Below are 12,091 nucleotides of genomic sequence, written 5' to 3' on the forward strand. Positions count from 1 at the left end.
TAAGGAAGATGCCCTGTGTTACCTACACGGAGAAACTACTTAAAATCCTATTGTAACTGGATTCATAAGCAAAGTACCTGTATGCTGAATACATGAAGTTTTGTGAGTAAACTGACTATGTTACTTTTAAGTACAAGCAAAGTGCCTATATGAGGTATACATGAAGTTTTGTGACTAAACCAACACTATGTTACTTTTAAAGAAGACTGTTTATTTTTTACTCTTGAGAGCATGATTTAAGGGCAAATACATTTTAAAGGCGAATAGATGTTTTTGAGCAACTTAAAGGAACACTTCTGAAACTCTGCTGAATACAAATTTTGTGCATTGGCATGTCTTTGTCCCTAGCAGTTCAAAGACATACCAAGGTACATCAGTTTAACACCTGAAAGACCTAGTTGCCTTGCATGAATGCTGGTGAATATCACTTTTCAAAAGGTTGTGACTTCCAACAAGGTCATGCCTTTCCTGTGATGAGTGGTTTTTCAAATGGGTATGGAAAGTCCAAATGGGTATGGAGATTCACGGTTTCCCAAAAGATACTGCTATTCCACATTTATGTTCACTGGGAACACTGTAAAATTGAATGGAGACCTGAAAATGCCGTTGAATGTTCATCCCAAGTAGTGGAATTTACACATGTGCAACTCAACAAGATATATCCAATCTTAATTTAAAGTAGTCTTTGAAACTAATTTGCTCCATTGGATGATAAACTGTTGTTTCTAAGGAAGATGCCCTGTGTTACCTACACGGAGAAACTACTTAAAATCCTATTGTAACTGGATTCATAAGCAAAGTGCCTGTATGCTGAATACATGAAGTTTTGTGAGTAAACTGAGTGTGTTACTTTTAAGTACAAGCAAAGTGCCTATATGAGGTATACATGAAGTTTTGTGAGTAAACCAACTATGCTACTTTTAAAGAAGACTGTTTATTTTTTTCTCTTGAGAGCATGATTTAAAGGCAAATACATTTTAAAGGAGAATAGATGTTTTTGAGCAACTTAAAGGAACACTTCTGAAACTCTGCTGAATATATATTTTGTGCATTGGCATGTCTTTGTCCCTAGCAGTTCAAAGACATACCTACGTACATCAGTTTAACACCTGAAAGACCTAGTTGCCTTGCATGAATGCTGATAAATATCACTTTTCTAAAGGTTGTGACTTCCAACAAGGTCATGCCTTTCCTGTGATGAGTGGTTTTTCAAATGGGCATGGAAAGTCCAAATGCGTATGGAGATTCATGGTTTCCCAAAAGGTACTGCTATTCCACATTTGTGTTCAATGGGAACACTGTAAAATTGAATGGAGACCTGAAAATGCCGTTGAATGTTCATCCCAAGTAGTGAAACTTACACATGTGCAACTCAACAAGATATATCCAATCTTAATTTAAAGTAGTCTTAGAAACCAATTCGCTCCATTGAATTATAGACTGTTGTTTCTAAGGAAGATGCCCTGTGTTACCTACACGGAGAAACTACTTAAAATCCTATTGTAACTGGATTCATAAGCAAAGTGCCTGTATGTTGAATACATGAAGTTTTGTGAGTAAACTGACTGTGTTACTTTTAAGTACAAGCAAAGTGCCTATATGAGGTATACATGAAGTATTGTGACTAAACCAACTATGTTACTTTTAAAGAAGACTATTTATTTTTTTTCTCTTGAGAGCATGATTTAAAGGCAAAAACATTTTAAAGGAGAATAGATGTTTTGAGCAACTTAAAGGAACACTTCTGAAATTCTGCTATATATGTATTTTGTGCATTGGCATGTCTTTGTCCCTAGCAGTTCAAAGACATTCCTAGGTACATCAGTTTAACAGCTGAAAGACCTAGTTGCTTTGCATGAATGCTGGTGAATATCACTTTTCAAAAGGTTGTGACTTCCAACAAGGTCATGCCTTTCCTGTGATGAGTGGTTTTTCAAATGGGTATGAAGATGCCAAATGGGTATGGAGATTCCAAATGGGTATGGAGATTCACGGTTTCCCAAAAGATACTGCTATTCCACATTTATGTTCAATGGGAACGTGGTAAAATTGAATGGAGACCTGAAAATGCCGTTGAATGTTCATCCCAAGTAGTGGAACTTATACATGTGCAACTCAACAAGATATATCCAACCTTAATTTAAAGTCCACATGGAGTAAGTAATGGTAAAACTGTAGAGAGTGGGAAAGCTTTTGAGGTCTGCCAAAGCCTTAAACAGGTCTGGATATTACAAAGGGTGATAGACATAGACTTTGATACAATATCCCTCCTCCTTGCAAGCCAAGTCAGATTGTGTGCTAGAATGAGCAAAAACAAATGGGTTTTAAAGGTTGCATTTGTTCAAAAGTCACTATTGTTCAAAAGGCAAAACATCAATAACTGTATTTCTCAAAGCAAACTAGAAAATGTTACATCTCAGGGCCAAGGATAAACAACATCAAGGGAGAAAGGTGGGGGGTTACCAGGTACTTTTCTATTGACTTTGCCAGGGAGGTTTTAACATTCACCATGAAACAAGAGTGGCCGTGTCCTAAGGAATGCTATTAAACAAAAAAAATGGAGGAGAAAGCCAGATATGCCATCTCAGAAGAGAACAAGACTGTTTTGTGCTTCAAGATAAGAAGCATTTGTGATGTGTCATTGGCTTGCCTTTCTCGTTTTCCAATACTGCAGATCAAAGCCTTGGCATGCGGGGCTGGAAAATTGCTAGCTCCCTTGTAGCAATAGGATTCTTTGATCGCTGCTGACAAATTCCTTTATCCAATTCTCCATTAGACCTCAGTGCACTTTCCGGATCTAGATAGCCTATTTGACTACCCAGCGAAGCCCCACAAACAAAAAGGCATCCTAATACACAACCCGATTGTTCTTTCTTCCAGTTAATTCAGCGACACATTTTCTATCACATTTTAACTGAGGAAAGAAGGGCCGAAAAACAGCTCTAAATCGTGTTGCTTTAAATGCCAGAGGAAAATGCCCAAAGTACAAAAGAAACGTAGTTGGATTTTATGCATTTTTATTAGGCCTGCAGACTACAAAGGTGAAGGAAAGGGCAGCTTGGCCATATTCATCAGCTGAATATCCAAGGGCTTCTAGTAGGAGAAAGGTTTTGTATGTTTCTCTTTGGCTTGAAGAAACATGAATTGCCAACTAAATTGGGCTGATTTGGATGGATTGCAGAAATATTCCAAACTGACATGTGGTTCCTCCAAAGTTACCCCACAGGGAGCAAACCACCCCCCTGCTGTGTCAGCTTCACTGGCTGCCGGTCCACTTCTGAGCACAATTCAAAGTGCTGTTCTTGACCTATAGAGCCCTATATGGTTCCGGCCCAGCTTACCTGTCCGAATGTTTCTCCTTCTATGTCCTGTCTCACAGTTTAAGGTCATCTGGAGAAGCCCTGCTCTCAATCCCGCCAGCCTCGCAAGTGTGCTTGGCCGGGACAAGGGACAGGGCCTTCTCAGCGGTGGCCCCAGGCCTGTGGAACTCGCTCCCCAGCAAGATCAGGTTGGTGTCTTCCCTCCTTTCTTTCTGAAGGAAGGTTAAATCATGGTCCTGGGACCAGGCCTTTGGACAGCAAGCATGACAGCACTTTGGATGTTGAATGGGATGCAATATATAGAATTGGCTATATATTGATGACAATGTTTTTAATGTGTTTTTAACTAATAATAATAATAATAATAATAATAATAATAATAACCTTTATTTATACCCCGCCACCATCTCCCCAATGGGGGCTCGGGGCGGCCAACATGAGCACAAACATAATACAACAAAATAATATACAAGACAACAGAAAATAAACACAAGAAATACATAATGCAACAAAATAAAATAAACAATTTATTTATCGTGTCAGGGATAACCAGACCAACCAGACCACTGTATTACATTTCTAACAGAACAAAACAAACAAACAGATTAAAAAAACAACACAAATTTTGTAAACTTGGTAGCTGATTAAATGTCCTTTGACCAGTATCTGGCCACTTGGAGTGTCTCTGGTGTTGCCGCAAGAAGGTCCTCCCTTGTGCATGTGGCAGGGCTCAGGTTGCATTGCAGCAGGTGGTCAGTGGTTTGCTCTTCTCCACACTCGTATGTCGTGGATTCCACTTTGTGGCCCCATTTCTTGAGGTTGGCTCTGCATCTCGTGGTGCCAGAGCGCAGTCTGTTCAGTGCCTTCCAAGTCGCCCAGTCTTCTGTGTGCCCAGGGGGGAGTCTCTCATCTGGTATCACCCACGGATTGAGGTGCTGGGTTTGAGCCTGCCACTTTTGAACTCTCGCTTGCTGAGGTGTTCCAGAGAGTGTCTCTGTAGATCTAAGAAAACTATTTCTTGATTTAAGTCGTTGACGTGCTGGCTAATACCTAAACAAGGGATGAGCTGGAGATGTCTCTGCCTTGGTCCTTTCACTATTGGCTGCTACTTCCCGGCGGATGTCAGGTGGTAGTGCAATTTCTCCAGTGGTGTAGGTCGCAAAATAAACAATGCAAAATAACATAATAAAATCAGTCACAAAGGGCGGGCCAAACATGCAAGATAAAATGCTAAAAATGTTTAAACCCTGGGTGAGATAGGAAGTAGAAAAACGTGTATTTGTAATGGAGGAGCCCAAGATGGGGGAGCAATGAGGCTTCATTTGGGGTAGGGGAAAGTGCATCATGTAAACAAACTGTAGGTGGAAACTTACAAAAATGGGTTGGGTGGCCACTCTCCGAAGGCACATCAGAAAAGCCAAGTTTTTAGCTCTTTCTTAAAATCTGCTAGGGTGAGGGCTTGCTTAATCTCACCTGGTAGTGAGTTCCAAAGTCAGGGGGCCACAGCGGAGAAGGCTCTCTCCCTCATACCCACTAGCCATGCCTGTGATAGGGGAAGGGGTGAAAGGAGGGCCTCTCTGGAAGATCGAAGAGATCGTGCAGGTTTGTGGGAGGAGATGTGGCTGCAAAGGTAGGCGGGTCCCATACCGTTTAGGGCTTTATAGGTGATGACTTGCACCTTGAATTGGGACTGAATAATGAACGGCAGCCTATGCAGCTCCTTAAACAGGGGGGTTGATCACTTAGTGTTCTGTTTACTGTTTTAAACTGGTGTTATATTTATTTATATTTGTATTATCTTGTGGCATTGAATTGTTGCCAGTGTAAGCCGCCTTGAGTCCCCCCTTCAGGGGTTGAGAAGGGCGAGTTAGGAACGTGGGAAATAATAATAATAAATAATAAATATCAAATTTAGCCTGAATCCTTGTTGCAATTTGTATTGGATGCAACACACTGCAGGGAAGTAGCGTGCTTTAACAACGTTGTGCATTTATTCTCCAACATATCTAGCTTTGGAGAAAAACACCAGGGTGCAGAGGGTAGGGGAAAGAGGAGAAATGTTGTCATGTTTATCATACAGCATTGCAAACAGGTCAGGAAAAACTATCCTGCCTGGTCTTGTCCCTTTAAGTTGCAATTGAAGGCACAGAAGCCAGCAGGTGAATCTCTTTTCACAGCCTGAAAGGCACCATTATCACCTCCAGACGTTTATAGATGACACTGCTGTAAAAGGCAAAGGGAGAGAGTCGGAACATTTGGCAACCCAAGAACTAGATGCCTACTCTGTGTGTACATCTTTGTGTCTAGTTCTCACATAAGTGACCTCCTCCTCCACCTCCTCCTCCTTCTTTCCATTCCTTCCTTGTTCCTGAAATACTTTGGCTAAATGTGGAATATGCTGTTTTTAATTCAAATGGAATCTATTGCGTTTCGGTCTCCGATCTCAGCTGCCTGCCTGCCCATCCCACTAGCGTTGCTGCAACAGATGCACAATGTAATCAGAGGATGCATCTTTCTGAATGTATTTGAATCAATTAATCAATAAAACCGCATTTGATGCTTGGTACAGTCCTTGTACTTGCTTTATTTCAAGTAACAATGCCACCTGCTGTGTTAGATATACAACATGCGGTTCATATGCTGCTTGTTCCGCTTCATAGCAGCAGCTGAGTGAAGCTATCTAGCAAAACCCATATTCAGCGTTTGTAAGGAACTCTAAGATAGATATTTGCCTTCCCGGCTCTCTTGGGGAACAATAATAGCAACAAAACAAAACATACATAGTAATGTATTTTGCTGCAAAGCGCTAATTATTCTCTGTTGTGGAATGAAGTTGTCAGTCAGTTCTGTCTGTGAACTGAGAAGCAACCATGAGGTATGTTTCAGGAACACAACCTTTCAGAATAATTGCCAGCAGTTTGTTACACGAGAACCGATATTATCCACAGTTTCATGCTGTGGTTTATACCCATCCCATTCTATCTTATGGGATGGAAATTCAAATGCAACCAGAAATAAAAGAGACACCCAACATGAGAACAACAAGCACATGCCTTGAGGTGAGGAGACAAATAGATGAAGCTTCTCCTGGCTGAAAATCTTTAGGATCTTTAAGAGCAAGCAAGGCAGACAAAATTAAGAAAACAGCACTCCTTTTTAATTTTAAAAAATTAAACTGCCTTGAAATTTCTGCACACATTTAAGAAGAGGTCCCAAAGTATAATTTCAGGTAAAAATTGTTGAGAAATTATATTATGGAACATAGCATTTTACCAAGTTTTAGTGCGCAGAAAAGAATCTCTGTACATATTCAAAGACACGGTGCTCTTTAAGGTAAAGGTTTCCCTTCACATTAAGTCTAGTCGTGTCCAACTCTGGGGGTGGAACTCATCTCCATTTCTAAGCCAAAGAGCCAGTGTTATCCATAGACGCCTCCAAGGTCATATGACCAGCATGACTGTATGGAGCGCTGTTACCTTCCCACGGAGCAGTACCAATTTTTCTACTCACACTTCCATGTTTTTAAACCACTAGGTTGGCTGAAGCTGGGTCTAACAACAGGAGATCACCCCACTCCCTGGATTTGAACTGCCAACCTTTTGATCAGCAAGTTCAGCAGCTCAGCAGTTTAACCCACTGTGCCACCAGTGCTCTTTAGGTATATCTATATGGCCAGGTGTTGAAGTTAGTCTTTGAATTGGATTCCAGGAGCCCACTCACCCTACAGAAATACAATACAATTATTGTGCTTTAATTGCCTTACAGGGGTGCTCAACCTGTGGGTCACCAGATGTTTTGGCCTTCAACTCCCATAAATCCTAACAGCTGGTAAATTCGCCCACATCTGGTGAGGTACCAGAGCATGCTGGCTGTTGGAGCTCAGGCTTTGATTGTGTTTCAGGATCAGGGTGCTTTGGATGTGGGAAGTGATGTCAATGAGTTTCAAAATGAGTTTCAGGATGGCAATGGTTTGGTCTGTGATATTGATGCAGAGAATGACCAGGAGATCTCTGTTCGAAGTGTAGTTTCCCATGAGAATGTCCCTGAGGGCTGTGGGGATCATGGTGTGCTTTCTGAATTGTTACCAGAGAGTTCCCATGATAGAAAACATGAAAACAGCTCAGCACCTGGCCCAGCTGCAGAAATTAATGAGCAAATAGATAATGAGCAAATAGATAGATGAGAGGAGATCAGTCAAAACAGGAGAGCCGAACAGTGGCTTCGACGTTCTGCCAGGCTCCGAGAGAAAAAGATAAGAAATTCTCAGCTAAAGCTAAACCAATTTCTGAGCGTTAGAGACATGGCTAATGAGGAGATTAAAGTCCCAAGTACAGAATATGTAGTCAGATGAAGCATCGTTTGGAATCAAGTCAAGATCTCGTGAAGCTTTGCTTGGAAAATTAATGTTTTAAGTGCCTTTGTTGCATGGTTTTAATTCTTGGATTTTATGCTTTTATATTCATGCCTTGGATTCATGTTTCCTGATTTCTTGCATTTTATTTGGGAAGTTTTGACTTTGTTTTTATGGACCTTGGTGGACTATTACTCTGGACTATTTTGTTCCTGCTTATCTTTTTACCTAATTGGATTTACCTATTTGTTTAAAGTGCTTTTTACTTTCCTGCTTTTTAATTATCTTCAATTAAATGATTGTTTTCTCTATCCAACAGTGTGGTGTTTAAAGTCAGAGGGCATTTCCTGTCCTGGAGTGCAACACTGGCTGGGAATTCTATATGATTCTCCTATAAATTTCCAGAACTGCATGGGATTGAACCATGGCAGTTAAAGTGGAATAATTGCATTATAATTCTGTCATGTGGATAGACTCCTGATCTCAAGTTCTGTTTGCCAGATAAACTCCCACAAAGTAATGGCTGACAAGGCTAATATTTGGTTTCTGTGGGATTGCGGGAACGAACTATTTCCTCCCATCTTATAACCACTTCTTCTCTTATGCAATCTCTAATTACTTCTCTCATTGGGGCTTGGTCCCAAAACTCTGATCAACGTGGGTCCCTTGGCAGAGCTGTGAGCCTGAGCAGGCGTCTCCAAATTCCAGGCAGTGGCATTTGCCTTGGCTCTTTCTTTTCAATTTGTTTAGCCACATCAAGCATTGTTTCATTCCCATTTTTATCCACGTAGTCAAAATGAAAGGAAAGGGCTTGCCATCAAAACTGTGGTGGCACCCTTAGATGTGCACCAGCTGTTCAGCTGCCAGTGTTGTCTTGCTGCTCTTTTTTGGTTTACATCCCTTTGAAACATTTGTGGGGCAATTAAAACCAGTGATCACATGCATTATGCTTCTGTCACACTTGGTGGTATTTTTATAGCATACATTGAAGCTATGTATTCAAAAAAACACCTATCATAAAGAAATAAGCCAGATGCCTGGCACAAATAAAGATAAAACAAAGTGCTTCATAATAAGTGTTGGGGAAAGAATTAGAATGCTGTGATGGTGGGGGAGGGGGGCAGGATTCTATACCGCTGAACACTGCATTAATTATCATGATCTTTCATTCATTTTCATGGTCCTTGTACTTTTGAGAGCCACTCCAAGAAACTCAATTAGGTTCAGGAATGGTAGACGTTTTCCACTCTGGATGCAATACAACACAAACTTATAACAGGGGGCAATGATTCTCTTCTTGACACCATCCAAATAACTCAGGATTCAGCAAGCAGGATAGTCCAACACTTTAGGATTAAAGAGGAGGACAATCTAAGTTGGAAATCTCAAGAATCCTTGAATATTCATGTTGAAAGCTATTTTGAATGTCATCTACTTCAACTCTCTCCTCACTGCAGGATCTGATATGTAGCATGTTGTTGTAGTATTCTTGAAAGATATCTCCAGCAAAGGAGAGATCCAGAGGCAACTGGTTTTACGGTTCATTAGAACAATGGTCATAAGACAAATCTAAATGTGGAATAGATGCCATGCATGCATTTGGGACATTTATCATGGGTCTGTTAGAAGATAAGCCATTGTCCTCCCAACCCTGCTATACGCCTGCGAAACGTGGACTGTCTACAGACGTCATACGCAACTCCTAGAATGATTCCATCAGTGTTGCCTCTGAAAAATCCTGCAAATCTCTTGGGAAGGCAGGCAGGGAAATGTCAGCGTGTTGGAAGAAGCAAAGACCACCAGTATTGAAGCAATAGTCCTCTGCCATCAACTCTGCTGGTCTGGCCACATTGTCCAAATGCCTGATCACTGTCTCCCAAAGCAGTTACTCTACTCCAAACTCAAGAACAGAAAATGTAATGTTGGAGGACAGGAAAAGAGATTTAAAGATGGACTTAAAGCCAACCTCAAAAACTGTGGCATAGACACAGAGAACGGGGAAGCCCTGGACCTTGAGTGCTCTAACTGGAGGCCAGCTGTGACCAGCAGTGCTGCAGAATTTGAAGAGGCACAAATGGAAGGCGAAATGGAGAAATGTGCCAAGAGGAAAGCACATCAAGCCAACCCTGACCAGGACCACCTTCCATCTGGAAACCAATGGAGAACATGTGGATCAAGAAGAGGGCTCCACAGTCATCTATGGACCCACCGCCAAGACACTACATCTGGAAGACAATCATCCTCGAGCAACAAAGGATCGCCTAAGTAAGCAAGAAGATAAGTACTGTATATGCCATACAGACAGAAGGATATCTGACTTGCTGTTGAACCAAGAGTAATAACAGCCTTTTTTCTCAAAATGATATCATTTCTATTTCTGTTTCTATGCTGAAACACACCCAAACTGTTTCCAAATGCAGCACAGTGCTTGCTGCCCTGTGACAATAGGCTTAGGATGAGGGTGGTCTGTTGTGTCAAATGGCTTGAGGAAATCCACTGAAAGCAAAGATAGCATTGTTGTACCGGGAACAAAAGATATAGTCCAAATCTGATGATATACTAACTGATTAGACTCACACAAAGGATTAGAAAAGTTAGCCTTCCTTTTGATGTCTGCTGCAAATGAAGATAACAGCATTAGAACTTGTCGGTTTAGTAAAGTGATGCTGTGTTATCTCTTGTCCAGTCTTGCCTTTTGGATCCTTTGGATATTATCAGGATAGTATGTAGGTTAGGATCATTTTGAAGGGATTGACAAGCTGGAATGTGTTCAGAGGAGGGTGACTAAAATGATCAAGTGTCTGGAGAACACTCCTATGAGGAGTGGCTTAAAGAGCTGGGCATGTTTAGCCTGCAGAAGAGATGGCTGAGAGGAGACAGGATTCACTAGAAAAAGGAAGACCACATTCTAGATCAGGGGTCCTCAAACTTTTTAACAGAGGGCCAGATCACAGTCCCTCAAACTGTTGGAGGGCCGGATTATAATTTGAAAAAAGCATGAATGAATTCCTACACACACTGCACATATCTTATTTGTAGTGCAAAAAACAATACAATAATTTAAATGAAGGACAATTTTAACAAATATAAATATTAGTATTTCAATGGGAAGTGTGGGCCTGCTTTTGGCTGATGAGGTAGGTTTGTTGTTGTTATTGTTGTTGTTGTTGTTGTTGTTGTTGTTGTGTGCTTTCAAGACATTTCAGACTTAGGTTGACCCTGAGCAAGGGCCAGGTAAATGACCTTGGAGGGCCGTATTTGGCCCCCGGGCCTTAGTTTGAGGACCCCTGTTCTACATTGATAGATTCAATTGAGGAAGCCATAGCCCTAGGTCTCCAAGGGTTGAGGAGAACTGCAGATGACAGGATCACCATGACTCAAAGGCAACTTCATAGCAATTAGCAACAAAATTACATTACATTGGTCTTCACATCATCAAAAGTGATTACTTCATAGTTACTTACTTACTTAGGCGATCCCTTGTAGCTTGAGGATGATTCCTTCCAGATGTGGTGTCTTGGTGGTGGGTCTGTAGGTGGCTGTGGAGCCCTATTCTTGATTTGCATGTTCTCCCGCCGTGAAGACATTGGTTTTCAGATGGAAGGTGGTCCCAATCAGGGTTGGCTTGACGTGCCTTCCTCTTGACACGTTTCTCCCTTTTGCCCTCCATTCGTGCCTCTTTGAAATCTTCAACACTGCTGGTCACAGCTGACCTCCACTTAGAGCGCTCAAGGGCTTCCCAGTTCTTGGTGTCTATGCCACAGTTTTTGAGGTTGCTTCATGGTGTCACAGCATTTGCCCACTTCCCTCACCTTTTACCCATAGCACCTTGGCTGAATAAAAGTCATTTTGGTATCATTATGTGATTCCTAATAGGCGAGGCTCACGTAACGGGCAATAATATCAAGCCAGTTCATTTCAGGGATCCTAAAATCCTGCTCTTCATCCACAGTAAACTGTTTGCTTCCAAACCGATGGCATGCTAAGCAAAACCAATTCTGCTAAAATACTGGAGGGAGAATACGGAGAGCATTCTGACAGGTTTGAGACTATACCGGAAAAGGGGTCTTGTTATAGAAAATGAGACCACATTTGCTCTGTCTTTGGGGTATATCATGGAAAGGGCAATTGTTTTTATACACAATCTCAGCAGTCCTTTATTTTGTTTGAAAATGAGTTGGTTAGCATCATAACGCCACCGTCTGTCTCTTGGATCAGTTGGGCAAAAGGGCATGGAATTAGGTTAATTTCAACGGCCTGGAGGTACCATCCTAATTACAAGTGCTGCTGCTCCTCCAATACTGGGAAACCAACAGGACCAGTATGGCCTTATGATATTAAAGGCATTAATAATGCAAGCCTGAATTACAGTTAGCTACAAATCAGAGCAAGGGTCATAAATGGAGATGACTGGAAATTA

The sequence above is a fragment of the Anolis sagrei genome, chromosome 10 (genome assembly GCF_037176765.1).
Source record: "Anolis sagrei isolate rAnoSag1 chromosome 10, rAnoSag1.mat, whole genome shotgun sequence".
NCBI lineage: Eukaryota > Metazoa > Chordata > Lepidosauria > Squamata > Dactyloidae > Anolis > Anolis sagrei.